Source organism: Ranitomeya imitator, chromosome 9 (genome assembly GCF_032444005.1).
Source record: "Ranitomeya imitator isolate aRanImi1 chromosome 9, aRanImi1.pri, whole genome shotgun sequence".
NCBI lineage: Eukaryota > Metazoa > Chordata > Amphibia > Anura > Dendrobatidae > Ranitomeya > Ranitomeya imitator.
In genome coordinates this window covers 141,591,872-141,612,147 of record NC_091290.1, presented here as the reverse complement: position 1 = coordinate 141,612,147, position 20,276 = coordinate 141,591,872, and positions in this window count along the sequence as shown.

The following is a 20,276-nucleotide window of genomic DNA, read 5'->3' as shown; positions in this document are numbered from 1 at the left end:
GTAGGTGGTGGAAGCAGGGCTCACTGCTTTCTCTATGCGTAGGAGGGTGAAGCAGGCTTTCTCTATAAGTGGAAGGAGGAAGCAGGACTCACAGGTTTCTCTATCAGTGAGCAAGGGAAGCAAGATTCACAGACTTTTTGCAGGACTCATATGCTTTCTGTAGGACTCACAGGCTTTCTCTATGTGTTGTACGGTGAAGCAGGACTTGCAGGCTTTGTTTATGAGAGGGAAGGTTTAGCAGGACTCACAGGCTTTCCTTATGAGCGAAAGGGTTACCATGACTTGCAGGATTTCTCTATGGGTCGGTAGGAGAAACAGAACTCCCAGACTTTATAAGTGCCTGGTCAAGGGAAGCAGGACACACATGCTTTCTCTATGAGTGGGTGGTGGAAGCGGGACTCACATGCTCTCTTTGAGTGGGTGGTGGAAGCAGGACACACATGCTTTCTCTATGAGTGGGTGGTGGAAGCAGGACTCACATGCTCTCTTTGAGTGGGTGGTGGAAGCAGGACTCACATGCTCTCTTTGAGTGGGTGGTGGAAGCAGGACACACATGCTCTCTTTATGAGTGGGTGATGGAAGCAGGACACACATGCTCTCTTTATGAGTGGGTTGGGGAAGTCGGACTCACTGGCTCTCTCTCTATATGTGGAGGAGGAATCAGGACTCACAGGCTTTATCTAAGAATGGACAGGAGATGGAGGACTCACAGGCTTTCTGCAGTGCTCACGCTCTTTCAGTCCTAATAACAAGAGTTTCTTACATGAAAATATTGCACTATATAAAGTAAACCTATGTGCACTCAACTCCCTTTGTATCCTGCACTGCAAACAAGTAGACCTGAGACAGAAATGATGCAATGTGTTGTGCAATAATTCAAATCCATCAATAAGAGCTGTCCCACTCCTGAGACGCTGCTGTAGTCGTAGCATTGCCTTTAGAATTTGGAATAACCCTTTAAGCCACATTTCCTTGCCAACCTTACAATTAACATGGCAGAAAAACAGTTTTATTAAAAGCTTCGCACATCAATATACTGAAACAAATCTGGCCGCCGTTTGATACACACCAATTTATTTGATCTGCCTTGGAAAGTTGGCGCATTAGTAAAAATTGATATTGATCAGACCTCCGATTTATTATAGTTTTCAATTATAATGTTTAAACTAAAAACCCGTCCTATTATCGAGGTGCTTTACAATCCATCATAAATTCCAGGTCCGTAAGTGGATTATATTAACCAAAAAAGGTACTCAGCACCGCTGCCAAGTCCTTGTAAAAATATCAAACCCGAGGAGCGCACGGTATATCAGAGGCTGAAAATCTCATCGCGTCTCCTAATATTTTACATGGTTGATACAAGAGCCATTTATAAGACCGAGGGAAATGTTACTTAGGCTTCAGTATTCAATCAGCCATTCAGGTGCAATGATATAAACTGAATGGCAATGATGAAGAAGGGTGGATCAATGCGGAGGATTTGCAGGTGATAGATATATAAGAAGACATTGAGCATTTCTTACTCAGGACCGCGTCGTAAATTACGGGCTGGCGGTGAATGGCTCTAAAGGAAATGTACAGTGCTGTGTTTGTAGTGTGTGAAGGAGCTGTGAATATCTGATCAAGACATCAAAAAGAGATCACAAGTGCCAGACATATGCTGAATAGATCAAGGGATTTAAAACTATTCCTTTCACACCAGAAAAATGGGAAAAGGAAAGCAGAAAGAGATCATCTCGGAACGTTCACTTATTACTTGCTTTTTCATTTAAAGGGAAACCAACATAAAAGTAGAACACACATACAGTGCCTACAAGTAGTATTCAACCCCCTGCAGATTTAGCAGGTTTAATAAGATGCAAATAAGTTAGAGCCTTCAAACTTCAAACAAGAGCAGGATTTATTAACAGATGCATAAATCTTACAAACCAAAAAGTTTTGTTGCTCAGTTAAATTTTTATAAATTTTAAACATAAAAGTGTGGGTCAATTATTATTCAACCTCTAGGTTTAATATTTTGTGGAATAACCTTTGTTTGCAATTACAGCTAATAATCGTCTTTTATAAGACCTGATCAGGCCGGCACAGGTCTCTGGAGTTATCTTGGCCCACTCCTCCATGCAGATCTTCTCCAAGTTATCTAGGTTCTTTGGGTGTCTCATGTGGACTTTAATCTTGAGCTCCTTCCACAAGTTTTCAATTGGATTAAGGTCAGGAGACTGACTAGGCCACTGCAACACCTTGATTTTTTGCCTCTTGAACCAGGCCTTGGTTTTCTTGGCTGTGTGCTTTGGGTCGTTGTCTTGTTGGAAGATGAAATGACGACCCATCTTAAGATCCTTGATGGAGGAGCGGAGGTTCTTGGCCAAAATCTCCAGGTAGGCTGTGCTATCCATCTTCTCATGGATGTGGACCAGATGGCCAGGCCCCTTGGCTGAGAAACAGCCCCACAGCATGATGTGCCACCACCATGCTTGACTGTAGGGATGGTATTCTTGGGGTCGTATGCAGTGCCATCCAGTCTCCAAACGTCACGTGTGTGGTTGGCACCAAAGATCTCGATCTTGGTCTCATCAGACCAGAGAACCTTGAACCAGTCAGTCTCAGAGTCCTCCAAGTGATCATGAGCAAACTGTAGACGAGCCTTGACATGACGCTTTGAAAGTAAAGGTACCTTACGGGCTCGTCTGGAACGGAGACCATTGCGGTGGAGTACGTTACTTATGGTATTGACTGAAACCAATGTCCCCACTGCCATGAGATCTTCCCGGAGCTCCTTCCTTGTTGTCCTTGGGTTAGCCTTGACTCTTCGGACAAGCCTGGCCTCGGCACGGGAGGAAACTTTCAAAGGCTGTCCAGGCCGTGGAAGGCTAACAGTAGTTCCATAAGCCTTCCACTTCCGGATGATGCTCCCAACAGTGGAGACAGGCAGGCCCAACTCCTTGGAAAGGGTTTTGTACCACTTGCCAGCCTTGTGACCCTCCACGATCTTGTCTCTGATGGCCTTGGAATGCTCCTTTGTCTTTCCCATGTTGACCATGTATGAATGCTGTTCACAAGTTTGGGGAGGGTCTTAAATAGTCAGAAAAGGCTGGAAAAAGAGATAATTAATCCAAACATGTGAAGCTCATTGTTCTTTGTGCCTGAACTACTTCTTAATACTTTAGGGGAACCAAACAGAATTCTGGTGGGTTGAGGGGTTGAATAATAAATGACCCTCTGAAAAGACTTTTCACAATTTAAAAAAAAAAATAAACAAAGAAATAACATTCTTTTTTGCTGCAGTGCATTTCACACTTCCAGGCTGATCTACAGTCCAAATGTCACAATGCCAAGTTAATTCCAAATGTGTAATACTGCTAAATCTGCAGGGGGTTGAATACTACTAGGCACTGTACATAAATCATCATAAAAATCACAGCAACACTAGAAACATCATAGGAACAAACCGAAAAGGTCAAAAGACTGAAAGTAAAGAAACGAGATTTATCATTTGCTCCATTTCATCTCCTGTCTTGTACTTAGTATTAACTACAAAACGAGTGAGAATAACTACTATAATACTGCTCCTGTATACAAGAATATAACTACTATAATACTGCCCCTATGTACAAGAATATAACTACTATAATACTGCTCCTATGTACAAGAATATAACTACTATAATACTGCTCCTATGTACAAGAATATAACTACTATAATACTGCTCCCTATGTACAAGAATATAACTACTATAATACTGCCTCTATGTACAAGAATATAACTACTATAATACTGCTCCTATGTACAAGAATATAACTACTATAATACTGCCCCTATGTACAAGAATATAACTACTATAATACTGCTCCTATGTACAAGAATATAACTACTATAATACTACTCCTATGTCCAAGAATATAACTACTATAATACTGCCCCTATGTACAAGAATATACAGTTAGGGCCAGAAATATTTGGACAGTGACACAATTTTCGCGAGTTGGGCTCTGCATGCCACCACATTGGATTTGAAATGAAACCTCTACAACAAAATTCAAGTGCAGATTGTAACGTTTAATTTGAAGGGTTGAACAAAAATATCTGATAGAAAATGTAGGAATTGTACACATTTCTTTACAAACACTCCACATTTTAGGAGGTCAAAAGTAATTGGACAAATAAACATAACCCAAACAAAATATTTTTATTTTCAATATTTTGTTGCAAATCCTTTGGAGGCAATCACTGCCTTAAGTCTGGAACCCATGGACATCACCAAACGCTGGGTTTCCTCCTTCTTAATGCTTTGCCAGGCCTTTACAGCCGTAGCCTTCAGGTCTTGCTTGTTTGTGGGTCTTTCCGTCTTAAGTCTGGATTTGAGCAAGTGAAATGCATGCTCAATTGGGTTTAGATCTGGAGATTGACTTGGCCATTGCAGAATGTTCCACTTTTTGGCACTCATGAACTCCTGGGTAGCTTTGGATGTATGCTTGGGGTCATTGTCCATCTGTACTATGAAGCGCCGTCCAATCAACTTTGCAGCATTTGGCTGAATCTGGGCTGAAAGTATATCCCGGTACACTTCAGAATTCATCCGGCTACTCTTGTCTGCTCTTATGTCATCAATAAACACAAGTGACCCAGTGCCATTGAAAGCCATGCATGCCCATGCCATCACGTTGCCTCCACCATGTTTTACAGAGGATGTGGTGTGCCTTGGATCATGTGCCGTTCCCTTTCTTCTCCAAACTTTTTTCTTCCCATCATTCTGGTACAGGTTGATCTTTGTCTCATCTGTCCATAGAATACTTTTCCAGAACTGAGCTGGCTTCTTGAGGTGTTTTTCTGTCTATTTTTGGTATTGATGAATGGTTTGCATCTAGATGTGAACCCTTTGTATTTACTGTCATGGAGTCTTCTCTTTACTGTTGACTTAGAGACAGATACACCTACTTCACTGAGAGTGTTCTGGACTTCAGTTGATGTTGTGAATGGGTTCTTCTTCACCAAATTAAGTATGCGGCGATCATCCACCACTGTTGTCATCCGTGGACGCCCAGGCCTTTTTGAGTTCCCAAGCTCACCAGTCAATTCCTTTTTTCTCAGAATGTACCCAACTGTTGATTTTGATACTCCAAGCATGTCTGCTATCTCTCTGATGGATTTTTTCTTTCTTTTCAGCCTCAGGATGTTCTGCTTCACCTCAATTGAGAGTTCCTTTGACCGCATGTTGTCTGCTCACAGCAACAGCTTCCAAATGCAAAACCACACACCTGGAATCCACCCCTGACCTTTTAACTACTTCATTGATTACAGGTTAACGAGGGAGACGCCTTCAGAGTTAATTGCAGCCCTTAGAGTCCATTGTCCAATTACTTTTGGTCCCTTGAAAAAGAGGACGCTATGCATTACAGAGCTATGATTCCTAAACCCTTTCTCCGATTTGGATGTGGAAACTATCATATTGCAGCTGGGAGTGTGCACTTTTAGCCCATATTATATATATAATTGTATTTCTGAACATGTTTTTGTAAACAGCTAAAATAACAAAACTTGTGTCACTGTCCAAATATTTCTGGCCCTAACTGTAACTACTATAATACTGCTCCTATGTACAAGAATATAACTACTATAATACTGCTCCTATGTACAAGAATATAACTACTATAATACTGTTCCTATGTACAAGAATATAACTACTATAATACTGCCCCTATGTACAAGAATATAACTACTATAATACTGTTCCTATGTACAAGAATATAACTACTATAATACTGCTCCTATGTACAAGAATATAACTACTATAATACTGCTCCTATGTACAAGAATATAACTACTATAATACTGCTCCTATGTACAAGAATATAACTACTATAATACTGCCCCTATGTACAAGAATATAACTACTATAATACTGCCCCCTATGTACAAGAATATAACTACTATAATACTGCTCCTATGTACAAGAATATAACTGCTATAATACTGCCCCTATGTACAAGAATATAGCTACTATAATACTGCTCCTATGTACAAGAATATAACTACTATAATACTGCCCCTATGTACAAGAATATAACTACTATAATACTGCCCCCTATGTACAGGAATATAACTACTATAATACTGCTCCCTATGTACAAGAATATAACTACTATAATACTGCTCCTATGTACAAGAATATAACTACTATAATACTGCCCCTATGTACAAGAATATAACTACTATAATACTGCTCCTATTGTACAAGAATATAACTACTATAATACTGCTCCTATGTACAAGAATATAACTACTATAATACTGCCCCTATGTACAAGAATATAACTACTATAATACTGCTCCTATGTACAAGAATATAACTACTATAATACTGCTCCTATGTACAAGAATATAACTACTATAATACTGCCCCTATGTAGAATAATATAACTACTATAATACTGCCCCTATGTACAAGAATATAACTACTATAATACTGCCCCTATGTACAAGAATATAACTGCTATAATACTGCTCCTATTGTACAAGAATATAACTACTATAATACTGCTCCTATGTACAAGAATATAACTACTATAATACTGCCCCTATGTACAAGAATATAACTACTATAATACTGCTCCTATGTACAAGAATATAACTACTATAATACTGCTCCTATGTACAAGAATATAACTACTATAATACTGCCCCTATGTAGAATAATATAACTACTATAATACTGCCCCTATGTACAAGAATATAACTACTATAATACTGCCCCTATGTACAAGAATATAACTGCTATAATACTGCTCCTATTGTACAAGAATATAACTACTATAATACTGCTCCTATGTACAAGAATATAACTACTATAATACTGCCCCTATGTACAAGAATATAACTACTATAATACTGCTCCTATGTACAAGAATATAACTACTATAATACTGCTCCTATGTACAAGAATATAACTACTATAATACTGCCCCTATGTAGAATAATATAACTACTATAATACTGCTCCTATTGTACAAGAATATAACTACTATAATACTGCACCTATGTACAAGAATATAACTGCTATATTTTCTTTCTCGATCCCTGAATCTTACATTTCCGTGGACACGTTTCCCTCCTCTTAGGTATACTCACCTACAGCAGGACCAGGCTCCGGTGGCCGCTCTGATATGATATGAGCCCTTGCAGTGATTGACGTCTCTAATCATCTTATATTGGTTTGGCATTTAGTCATAGAGCTCATACAAGCTTACAGTGCCATGTTTACAAAGGTGAACGGATAACAGGATGAACGCTGCTGAATAGATCAGAAATGACAAGATCACATGTACAGAATGAAGAGTCTAATTTAATTGTCCCTCTGGTCTTTCATCGAGGATTATCTTCCTTCATAACATTTACGGTTCTATCTTTGGCCCCTTTAAATTTTGGCATCTGTCACGTTTTTAACTCATTGTAGCTGTTGGGGATCGATCCGGGGTGATCATCCTGAACCCTTAGTTTTTTGTCTGGCACAATATTTTGGAGGTGCAAGTTTCCCTAGAGGCAGGGTTTAGTATCTATTATGGTCAGAGCATTCTGCTGCAGCCAGTTGCCTAACAGCCAGACCAAGTTTTGTACAAAAATGTGGAAACTACCTGATGATTTGTTTTATAATTTTTTGGCAGTTCTTTATTGTGATAATACATAGGACAGATATAAAAAAAACACATATTTTTCTCATTTCAGGTGCATTGAAGCTTCTTTGATTGTGTTGCCGTCGCTGGCCGTGTTTGTTATGATTGCAGCTGATTATAAATCATTATTAAGGTTTCCCTTCAACCCCCATTAGCAGGAAGTTTGTCACCTTGCAGTCATTTAACATTTACAAATAAGTAATTAACATCCCGACTTAGTGTGCTCATTTCTATTGCTTTGGGGGGGGGGTGTGGACATACTTAACGTCTGAGTTTCCAATTTCTTAGCAAGTGGATATAACACATTTTGTCAATGAAATCAGATGGAGTCTGAGAGGCCCGATTTCCATGTTGATGAGGTTCCTGTTTATTGCGGCTGTTGAGTCAGCAAAGACAATGGGTGTTAAATAATAAAGTAGCGAGGAGCAGGAAATGTGACGATTTAAAATTTAATGACAGAGAAAGGATTCGTGAAATGTTAGGTTTGGAGGAGCAGCATATGGCATCGCAATTCATTTCTTCTGTGCTTTGGGATTTTAAGGCCATTACTAGACCTGAGAGTTTCCCTCGAGAGGACCATTACCCATCAAAGATCATCTTCATCAGGGATTGCCCCCAAAATCTAAAACACTATAACTTTTATTCCACTATGGCAGCCAATACTGATCCCACAAGGATGGCCACAGCCACTAGACCTCGAGGAGGAAGAATTGTGAGGGGAGTGGTGGAACCAAAGCGCTGTGGTCTGAGGAGAGCCTGGAGGTGTGTGACTAGGGGAGCATCTGACTTTTCACTAGAGCATCTGAGGGTGGGGTCAGACTTGGCTCCCGATGGACACTACTCCTGGACAGACCTTGGACACACAGCAGCAGACCCCCAAGGGACAGGTAGCTGGTAGGAGAGTATAGCTGATACAGGCAGGCATGGCAGGAACACAGGAACCACAGATGCTAACGGGCACGGCTGCTATACAGATAGGCACTGGCAAGTGCGGGTTGCTCTGGCTGGTATACAGATAGGCACTGCTAGGTGCGGGCTGGTCTGGCTGGTATACAGATAAGCATTGGGAGGTGTGGGCTTTTTCAGCTGCTATACAGATAGGCACTGGTAGGTGCGGGCTGGTCTGGCTGGTATACAGAAAGGCACTGGCAGATGCAGGTTGGTCTGGCTAGTATACAGAAAGGCACTGGCAGGTGCGGGTTGGTCTGACTGGTATACAGATGGGCATTGGCAGGTGCAGGCTTTTCTGGCTGGTGTACAGTAAAGCATTGGTAGGGGTGGGTTTGTTCAGCTGGTATACAGATGAGCACTGGCAGGTGCAGACTGGTTTGGCTGGTATACAGATAAGCAATTGCAGGTGCGGGCTGGTACAGCAGACATTTAGCGAGACATGGCAAGTATGGGCAGACAAGTATTGGACAGGTAGACTGACTGGTCGGTACTGGGGACCAGACAACTAGCAAGCGTGCAAGGGCTAACTTGCATCTCCATTCAGGTGGAGGTGCCTTAAATAATATGTGTCTCCCAGCCATTGCCTGGAGACACTTTAGGACAGTGCGCACAATTCCTTTAAGGAGGAAGGAGTGCACGTGCACGCAAAGTTCAGTGCCTGGGGATCTGTGTCACGGCCACTCCTTCTGCGGCCATGCCTGCTGTCGGGACCACCGCCGCTCCCTCCGCTCATACTTACCCGCCGCGGCATGCTCCTCCTGCAAGCACGCGTCCTCTCCTTCATTTTTCTTCACTCCCTGGTTCTCGTCGGGTGCGCATGCACACCGCCCACTCCAGCACTTCCTCTTTCTGATTTACAGGCGCTCTGTATCTCCTCTCTGTGATCCTGGAGGACCGTGACCCGGAATTCCTTCAGCACTCCATGTATTTAAGGCGATTCCTTCCTCTGCTCCTTGCCTGTCTGTTATTTGTGCTTCTGTGACTCAGGTCCTCCTTTGTCTTTGCTCTGCCTGTTCTGAGTCTCCGCTCTGTCCAGCCAGTTCAGCTTCTCTGCCTTTCCCAGGCTTCCTTGTCTCCTCATCCAGTCCAGCCTTCCCAGCATCCACTCCGTACTCTGTTAGTCTGGTGTCTCTGTCCTGACCTGCTTCCTTTGTGTCTTCCCCTTCCCAGTGCTCCTTTGGTCTAGCCTGTACTCAGCTCTTACCAAACTGTACTTTATCTTACCCCACTCTGTCCATTCTACGCCCAGCTTCTCTATTTTGTACCTCCTGCTACCTGTCTCCGAGTTCCAGCTTCTGCGGCAATAGTCTCCCTTGGGTCTGCCCCTAATGCTCCCTGTATAGGGGGTGGTCTACCTGGTCAGCTCACCCTTGGGAGGTTCGTTGTCGTGGATCTGCGGGTCCACTCCAGGTCTTCCAAAAGAATTCACAATCTCAACGCAATGTGTTGACCCTGGACAGCATCTGGAGCAGGATGAGGGTCGTGGCACTGAGTGAGTCGGTGTCTCTGCTGGGGGAGTGGAGAAGCATGCAGGGACGCCAGCGATAGAATAATTAGTATATATTCTCATCATAAAAGGTGATAGAGAGATATATGGATGACTCTAATAACATGCACAAAACTTTAGACACTCTTTTTAGGCAATGTTTTCATTTTGTTCTTAAAGGAATATGCAGCTTGTCAATTCAGGCTCAAGGAAGCAAAACCACAAAGGAACACATATAGAAACAAAGAAGTAAAGAAACACATGTGAAACAAACCAATATGTGATACTCATTAGATTCCTCCTGGCGCCCCTCTGCTATTCTGCTGATGACAGCTTTACACCCGCTTGCCATTCTCTCCAGCTTCATCATGTCATCACATAGAATGGCTCCAACAGTCGTGTAGGACATCCCAGAGGTGCTGGGCACTTATTGGTGCTTTGCCTTCACTCTGCGTCAAACTAATCCCAAACTATCTCAATTAGGTTGAGGTCGAGTGATTATGGAGGCCATTTCATCTGATGCAGTCTCCATCCATTTCCTTATGGATGTGTCTTATGAGTCATCATCCTGTTGTGACATAAGTGATGGTCCAATTAAGTGCAGACCAGATAACATAGCGATCGCTGCAGAACACTGTGGTCGCCATTCTTGGTAATGTGCCTTGAGTTTGGAATAAATCACAAGCAGTGTTACCAAAAAAGCCCAAGGACACATCACAAGACATAGTGATTGCTACCAGGTATGTGCCCCTCTGACCTTACACAACCTCTCTCAAAGACTATCATGGTGCAGAGCAAGACAACAATAGACACTGAAATGGCGATCTGTCATCTTCAGTGATGAGTTCTGCTCTTATCTTGGACGCAATTATAGCTGGAGATTGGTTTGCAGACCATGTGGGCAACGCCATGAAGAGGCATTCACGACGGAACGTGAAATTGTCCCTGGAGCTGGTTTTCAACACATCTCACAGCATCATGTGGCTCATTCTACTGTGAGCAGCCTACATGGCCTAAATGTGCTACTATGGCTGCAGCGTCTCCAGACTTGTCTCTTATCAAGTACTTGATGTCTGTGCATCATTTATCAGGACTCTTATCTGAGGTACTGGCAATTTGCTGTTTCTAAGACTGATAACTCTAATGAACTTATCCTCTGCAGCAGAGCTTATACTTGGTCTTCATTTCCTCAGATTCTCTTCATGAGAACGTATTTCTCAATAGAGATTGCTGGTTTTCATGTATGCACATGAGGATACCTTTAAGGTTCTAGGAATTTTTTACTGACCTTCATGTCTTTTAGTAATGATGGACTGTGCTTTTTCTTAGTTGAGAGGTTCTTGCCATTTTCAGGCTTAGAAAGTTGTGGAATTGGTTCAGCACTGTATAGAGCTGTGTACAAACAGCACTTCTGAAAAACACATCTGATGGTCGTTAACACATTCTGAAGTTAACCAGTTCATTGAAAGCTAATCCAGGCGATGACCCCATGAAGCATCTGTCGTGTGCTGAACTTCTGTGAGCAGTTTACATATCGCTCAGATGCTACCTAAATATCCGCAGGTACCAATATTTCCTTACGACGTCGTCTTGCCGTCCTCCGCATGCAGCTCATTCTCCAAGTCTGCTTTGATTCTAATCAGTTGGTTAAGAATTTTCTTTTGAGGCTGCAGATCCTGTTCTCCCCGGAGGCTAGAAAAGATCTAAATTATGAGTGATGCACATTAGGTGTCGCAAGAAAACATTTCCAATTCGAGCTCGTAATAAAAGGCAGGAAACAGTTTGGGCTCGGCTGCTCCTCGCGTCTTGACCTTCCCTGAAGTCATCATTTTTACACCTCTGCATGTTCAACCACATCCGTAAAAATGATGGAAGGTTTCGAGGCTGAAGAGATAACTTCTAGAATAAACACAACAAAAAGTCCAAGGCAGAAAAAAAATGGTTTTATGTGCAAGAAGCGAAACTGAGACGATAGCAGGGACCACGGATCAAACCCTGATCTGCTAAAAATTGGAGCAAAATCTTGTCCAAAACACAATGTGCAACTAATAACGAGGAACAATTTCTCTTTAGTGCAATTTCTCTTTCTCAAATCTATTTATTTTTATTCATTGCAGGCTTGATAAAGGCTCTCACACAGAGCGGAAACATCGCCTCATGGGCTATTAAATAGCAAATATTTCTACACTACAAGGAGTGCTGCTTCCATCTTTTTTATATCTATCTATTATCTATCTATTTATTATCTATCTATTATCTATCCATCTATTATCTGTCTATTATCTATCTATTATATATATCTATCTTTCTATTATCTATCTATCTATCTATCTATCTATCTATCTATCTATCTATCTATCTATCTATCTATCTCTATCTATTAGCTACCTATCTTTATCTGTCTATTATCTATGTATCTGTGTTTTCTATATATTTATTATCTATTATCTATCTATTATTATTATTTATTGTTATAGCGCCATTTATTCCATGGCGCTTTACATGTGAGGAGGGGTATACATAATAAAAACAAGTACAATAATCTTAAACAATACAAGTCATAACTGGTACAGGAGGAGTGAGGACCCTGCCCGCGAAGGCTCACAATCTACAAGGGATGGGTGAGGATACAGTAGGTGAGGGTAGAGCTGGTCATGCAGCGGTTTGGTCGATCGGTGGTTACTGCAGGTTGTAGGCTTGTCGGAAGAGGTGGGTCTTCAGGTTCTTTTTGAAGGTTTTGATGGTAGGTGAGAGCCTGATATGTTGGGGTAGAGGGTTCCAGAGTAGGGGTGATACGCGAGAGAAATCTTGTATACGATTGTGGGAAGAGGAGATAAGAGGGGAGTAGAGAAGGAGATCTTGTGAGGATCGGAGGTTGCGTGTAGGTAAGTACCGGGAGACGAGGTCACAGATGTATGGAGGAGACAGGTTGTGGATGGCTTTGTACGTCATGGTTAGGGTTTTGTACTGGAGTCTCTGGGCAATGGGGAGCCAGTGAAGGGATTGACAGAGGGGAGAGGCTGGGAAATAGCAGGGGGACAGGTGGATTAGTCCGGCAGCAGAATTTAGAATAGATTAGAGGGGTGTGAGAGTGTTAGAGGGGAGGCCACAGAGCAGGAGGTTGCAGTAGTCAAGGCGAGAGATGATGAGGGCATGGACTAGGGTTTTTGTAGATTCTTTGTTGAGGAATGTACGGATTCGTGAAATATTTTTGAGTTGAAGTCGGCAGGAAGTGGAAAGGGCTTGGATATGTGGTTTGAAGGAGAGATCAGCGTCAAGGATTACCCCGAGGTAGCAAGCTTGTGGAACTGGGGAGGGTGGGCAGCCATTTACTTAATGGATAGGTTCGTCGTGGGGGAAAGATGATGAATTCTGTTTTGTCCATGTTAAGTTTGAGAAATCTAGCGGAGAAGAAGGATGAAATAGTGGACAGACAATGAGGGATTCTGGTTAGAAGGGAGGTGATATCTGGTCCAGAGATGTAGATCTGTGTCGTCAGCATAGAGGTGATACTGAAAGCCATGAGATTCTATGAGCTGTCCCAGGCCAATGGTATAAATGGAGAAGAGCAGGGGCCCAAGGACTGAACCTTGTGGGACTCCGACGGATAGGGGGCGAGGTGAGGAGGTGGTGTGTGAGTGGGAGACGCTGAATGTCCGGTCTGTTAGGTATGATGAGATCCAGGATAGGGCCAAGTCTGTGATGTCAAGGGATGAGAGGGTCTGTAATAATAGGGAATGGTCCACTGTGTCAAAGGCAGCCGACAGGTCGAGGAAGACAGAGTAGTGTTGCTTGCTCTTGGCGGTTAAAAGGTCATTGGTGACCTTAGTTAAGGCAGTTTCAGTGGAATGGTGTGACCGGAAGCCAGATTGTAAGCGGTCAAAGAGGGAGCAAGAAGAGAGATGGGAGGACAGTTCAAGGTAAACGTGTTGTTCCAGTAGTTTGGAGGCATAGGGGAGAAGTGATATAGGGCGATAGCTAGATACAGAGGATGGGTCAAGAGAGGGCTTTTTGAGTATAGGTATGATGGAGGCATGTTTAAAGCTTGAGGGGAAAACACCAGTTGTTAATGATAGGTTAAAGAGATGGGTTAGGGTTGGGATGAAGACTGTGGTGAGGTTTGGGATGAGGTGGGATGGGAGCAGGTCAAGTGCACAGGTGGTGAGATGCGATCTTGAGAGTAGAGTGGAGAGTTGATCTTCTGTAATGGTGGAGAAGTTGGTTTTGGAGGTGGAGGGCTGGGAAGTCGGGAGGAAGGGCTCTGGGGATTGTTGACCAAAACTGTCTCTGATGCTATCAATCTTCTGCTTGAAAAATGAGGCAAAGTCTTCACCGGAGATAAGAGGGGAGGGAGGAGGTACTGGGGGACGGAGAAGAGAATTGAAGGTGTTGAATAAATGTTTAGGGTTGTGAGACAAGGAGGATATGAGAGATGAGAAGTAGGTTTGTTTAGCTGTGGCAAGTGTGGTCTTGAAAGTAGTGAGGGACTGTTTGAATGCGATGAAGTGCTCGTTGGAGTGGGATCTTTTCCATCTGCACTCAGCAGCCCTGGAAGCTTGCCTCAGTTCTTTGGTCAGGCTGGTGTGCCAGGGCTGTCTGTTGATTTTGCGAGCTTTGGTATCTGTAAGTGGGGCAGCAGATTCCAAAGCTACAGCTATTGTGGTGTTATATAGAGCGGCAGCATCATCCACATTGTGTATGGAACTTATGTCTGTGAGAGGGAGGAGGGATTCAGAGAATGAATGTAGGTCAAGATGTTTAAGATTTCTGCGAGGGTGTGAAAGTTTGTGGGGTGGGGATTGTAGACATGGAGTGGAGAGAGATGAGAATGTGAGAAGGTTGTGGTCAGAGAGTGGAAGAGGTGAGTTACAGAGGTTAGATAGGGAGCAGAGGTGGATGAAGATGAGGTCCAGTGTGTGACCATCTTTGTGAGTGGCTGTAGAAGACCATTGAGTGAGGCCGAAGGAGGAAGTAAGAGATAGAAGTTTAGTGGCAGCTGAGAGGGAAGTGTCAATGGGGATGTTGAAGTCGCCCATGATGATAGTGGGGATGTCCGCAGAAAGGAAATGAAGTAGCCAGGTGGTGAAGTGGTCAAAGAAGGTGGTGGCTGGCCCTGGGGGGCGGTAAATGACAGCCAGTTGGAGGTTGGAGGGGGAGTAGATGCGCACAGAGTGCACCTCAAAGGAAGGAGGGTAACAGAGGGTGGCAGTGTGTTTGGGGTGAAGGAGCAGTTATCGGACAGGAGAAAACCAACTCCTCCGCCATGCTTGCTGCTGGGGCGGGGTGTGTGAGAAAGGTAGAAGCCACCGTAAGAGAGTGCAGTAGGGGAGGCTGTGTCAGAAGGGGTGAGCCAGGTTTCGGTGATGGCGAGGAAGGAAAGTTTGGTAGTAACAAAAAGATCATGGATGTAGGAAAGCTTGTTGCAGACAGAGCGAGCGTTCCACAGAGCTCCTGTTAGTGGGACTGGGGAAGTGGGGGCTGGGCGAATGGGTATAAGGTTAGAGAGGTTATGGAAGTTTGTGATAGAGTGTAGATGGGAGGTAGAAATGATTGTGGGAATGTGTTGAGGAGGACCAGGATTTGGAGAGATATCACCAGCAGTGAGCAGGAGCAGAGAAAGCGTTAGCAGGTGGGAGCAGAAGAGGGCATGAGGGGGCTGTCTGTGTTTGGAGGCAAAAGATTGTAGGTTAAGGAACAGTTCTGAGGAGGAGGTGAGATGGATGGGGAGGATTGAAGAGGAGATGAACAGTTCTTTGCTAGGAGTAGGGATTAGGGGAGTTTGCAGAAGGTGAAGAATTATAGGGGTGAAAGTGAAAATAAACACAAACATTGTTTACAGTGACTGTGGCCAGTTACCTTCAGTTCCCTTCAGGTTCAATTCAGGTTTAAATTCTACTGTAATCTTCACACTTCTAGGACACATTTATAGGAATCACACTGCAGACTGAAGTCTATGCAGACTTGAGCTATGCAATATAAGTACAACTAAGTGCATTCAGGTGTGAAGCAGAGAGGAGTGGTCTCTGCTCATCTTGGTCAGAGAATTAAGAGTGGACCAGATGTATACAATCAAGCCTGAGTAAACAAGGTCATAAATATCACAGGGTAAGCTGGGGTTAGCTGAAAGGCATACCATGTGAAAGCTAGGAGCAGAGGGAAGTCTATGTGCAAAGCTGGGTGATGTACTATGTGCGCTTCATAGACAGACAACAGCAGAGCTGGGTGGATGAACATACCTGTTGGAAGAATAGAGATGCTTGTTAGAGTGCGATGGTGGCAGGTAGCAGGGCACCGTCTGTATACATCTTTCAGGTTTTAACTCTACTGTAATCCACACTTTTAGGACACACTTCTAGGAATCACACAGCAGACAGCTATCTTTTATCTATCTATTATCTATTATCTATCTATCTTTTATCCATCTTTTATCTATCTATTATCTATCTATTATCTATCTATCATCTATCTATTATCTATCTATCTTTTATCTATCTATTATCTATCTTTTATCTATCTATTATATATCTTTTATCTATTATCTATCTTTTATCTATTATCTGTCTATTATCTATCTATTATATATATATATCTTTCTATTTTCTATTATCTATCTATTTATCTATCTATCTTTATCTATTATTATCTATCTATCTATCTTTTATCTATCTATTATCGATGTATCCATATGTTATCTATATATTTATTATCTCTATCTATTTTTACTTTCTCGCCTTTGAATATAACAAGGCTCTTTTGAAACAATTGTAACATTTTCGCGTTGTTGTTTTCTCGGATTGTTCTGGACTAATCAATGATTAAATTAAACATTTAGCGTTTTTACTTTTTTCCGCAGAGATACATAAACAGTCTGTTTGCAATTTTCTGCATCCACATGAAGCAGGAGCACCTGTAACCTAACACATGGCTCAGCGAGTCAGCGTTTCATTGTGACTGCGTTCTGCTCCTCTCGTTATTTCTCATCTCTGCACATTGCTAAATAGCCTGCGGGGCTGTAATTTCTTCAAGGAAACAGTGAAAAGAGAGCGGCCATTAAACGCGGCCATTGATGTAGCCGGCGCCGTATCACACCGCAAATAAATAAAGGGACGCGTGTCAGTGGCTTTCCGACTCTATTCAAAAAAGTTAAAACTTACGTGTTTTCGATTTTTCTGCAAAATATCTCACCTGAACACATATGCCAAATGCAATGTCGTGCCGTGTACGCAGCCCCCATGCAACGCATTTCAAGCAGAGGAGATGACAATACTAACACATTGGCTCGACAAAGCATTTCGAGGAGGCAGATGGTGCGGCTTCCACTGCAGTCTCAACATGATGCTCAAACACCGTGTGCACACTTGGCATTCCCCGACAGCGGAGCCTGTGTGGGCATAGGGAAGACAAATGGTATGAATGCTTATACTAGTGCCAGCGTAAAGCAAAACCAACAGGAAGCGCCACAACTGGCAGAATCTTAAAGGGAGACTGGAAATGTGACTGTTTTTTTTTTTTTTAATTACAAACCAGGATTTGGCTGTGATACATTTTCACAGTAAAGTTACATCATTATCTCAATGTTTAGCAACAAAGTTGTGCATCAGATGTAAACATTTCTACATTGTCTTTATTTTTTTCCTAACGAGATAATACTGATATCATACAGCCTTCAGGATACAGGTACCATGACTTGCACACAACCCTAGTCTACCAGTACAGGTCACTGGTAAAATACCAGAGGTGAGATATGTGTCACTCATCATGCTAGCCTCAATGATATGAACCTGGAAAAATGCTCCAACATACTAGTGCTAAATCCCCTGGCTTTGGGCAGAGGAGGGGGATATGTGAGGAGGTCACTGGTAAAATACTGGAGGGGAGATACAGGTGCCTCTCACAAAGTTAGAATATCATCAAAAAGTTAAAAAAGAGTGGTATTCACCTGCGCTGTCTACAAAAACGAACAATAAAATGAAAAATAGATGAATAAATGAATAAGAGAGCACTTACTTAATGAGTAATCATTGGTTATACAGTGGATGTTGCAATGGGTCCTTAAAGTACTACCAGAATCTTAGGGGAATGAGGAGAGAAAAAAAAAAAAAAAAAAGGGGGTAAATGTTTGTATTGGTGAATATAGTGAGACTAAATAGATTTATAATATATACTCACTCAGATATTAAATGGAAATGTGCAATGAAGAGACGTGATCCCTGTGTATCTGCAATTGATGCGGGTATTGTGATGACCACGGTTGCTTAATCTTCAGAGGTTTATAGTAGATGCCCCTGCTTAGATAAATGTACAACCTTTATAGGTAATAGTGGTTTTAAATAAATGTGGTCTAGTTTTCCCAGTACACAATAAACTTACTGCTGGTGGGAATAGCGCAGGATTCCGTTAGGTTAAGGTAGTAAGATGACCATCAGATGCTGGCTGACAAGGATTACTGTGATTAGAATTGATTGCCCATATGTTGAGATGAGGAGAAATGCTCCCCTAGTATGTTGGAGCACTAATATGCCACAATTGCTATGTGCACATAAAATATGCTATACTATATATATATGGTTTAACCCTGATGAAGAGGGCCTGAGCCCTTGAAATGCATTGGTTTGCTGACTAGCTATACTAGCACACCTGTCCTCTTTAGCCCCGTAGCGTGGTGACGTCACCAGCAGCTCCGCCCACCCTCTCCGACCGCTACCTCAGCGCTGCATCCGGCCGGGGCACGCAAGGTTTCGCGGTCGCACGGCTTCTGCCGCCACTCTCTCCTTAACCCACCGCTCTGTCATAGTGGTACACCTAGCGGTGGCTCAGACTTTCCGGAACCGCTTCCCTCCGCACTCAGCACCGCAGTGAGTATAGCATATTTTATGTGCACATAGCAATTGTGGCATATTAGTGGTCCAACATACTAGGGGAGCATTTCTCCTCATCTCAACATATGGGCAATCAATCCTAATCACAGTAATCCTTGTCAGCCAGCATCTGATGGTCATCTTACTACCTTAACCTAACGGAATCCTGCGCTACTCCCACCAACAGTAAGTTTATTGTGTACTGGGAAAACTAGACCACATTTATTTAAAACCACTATTACCTATAAAGGTTGTACATTTATCTAAGCAGGGGCATCTACTATAAACCTCTGAAGATTAAGCAACCGTGGTCATCACAATACCCGCATCAATTGCAGATACACAGGGATCACGTCTCTTCATTGCACATTTCCATTTAATATCTGAGTGAGTATATATTATAAATCTATTTAGTCTCACTAAATTCACCAATACAAACATTTACATTTTTTTTTCTCTCCTCATTCCCCTAAGATTCTGGTAGTACTTTAAGGACCCATTGCAACATCCACTGCATAACCAATGATTACTCATTAAGTAAGTGCTCTCTTATTCATTTATTCATCTATTTTTCATTTTATTGTTCGTTTTTGTAGACAGCGCAGGTGAATACCACTCTTTTTCATTTTATATACTTTACAGGTCTACACAGAACCTGTCACAATCACCAGCAGCACGCTACATTCAGCAATTTTGTTTCCCCACTAGGGACTATCAGGAGCGCCAGTGCTTTTTACTTTCTTTTTTATCATCATAAAGTTAATTGATTTCAGTTCTTCAATACAAAAAGTGAAACTGATATATTATATAGCACTAGCAGACACAGACAGAAAAGGGATCCCATGCAATAACAATACGTGGGGCCTTTGCAGTGCAAGATCTACTAAAAATGCAAAATTGCCCCTGCCCTCTTAGACCCCTGCACAGCTGCACAGGTTGCACCAATGATATGTCCACCCCTGTTAAATAGAGTCATTACACGCAGAGTGATCTATGTTAAGTGTTTATTTCTGCTAATGTCGCTGATTATGGCTTACAGCCAATGAAAAACCAAAAGTCATTATCTCAGTAAATTAGAATACTTTATAACACCAGCTTGAAAAATGCGAAATGTTGGCCTACTGAAATGTATGTTCAGTAAATACAGTCATGGACAAAATTTTGGAGAATGACACCAAAATCATATTTTCACATGATCTGCTGCCCTCTGGTTTTTATTAGTGTTTGTCTGATGTTTATATCACATACAGAAATATAATTGCAATCATATTATTACTACCAATAGGTTATATTGACAGTTAGAATGAGTTAATG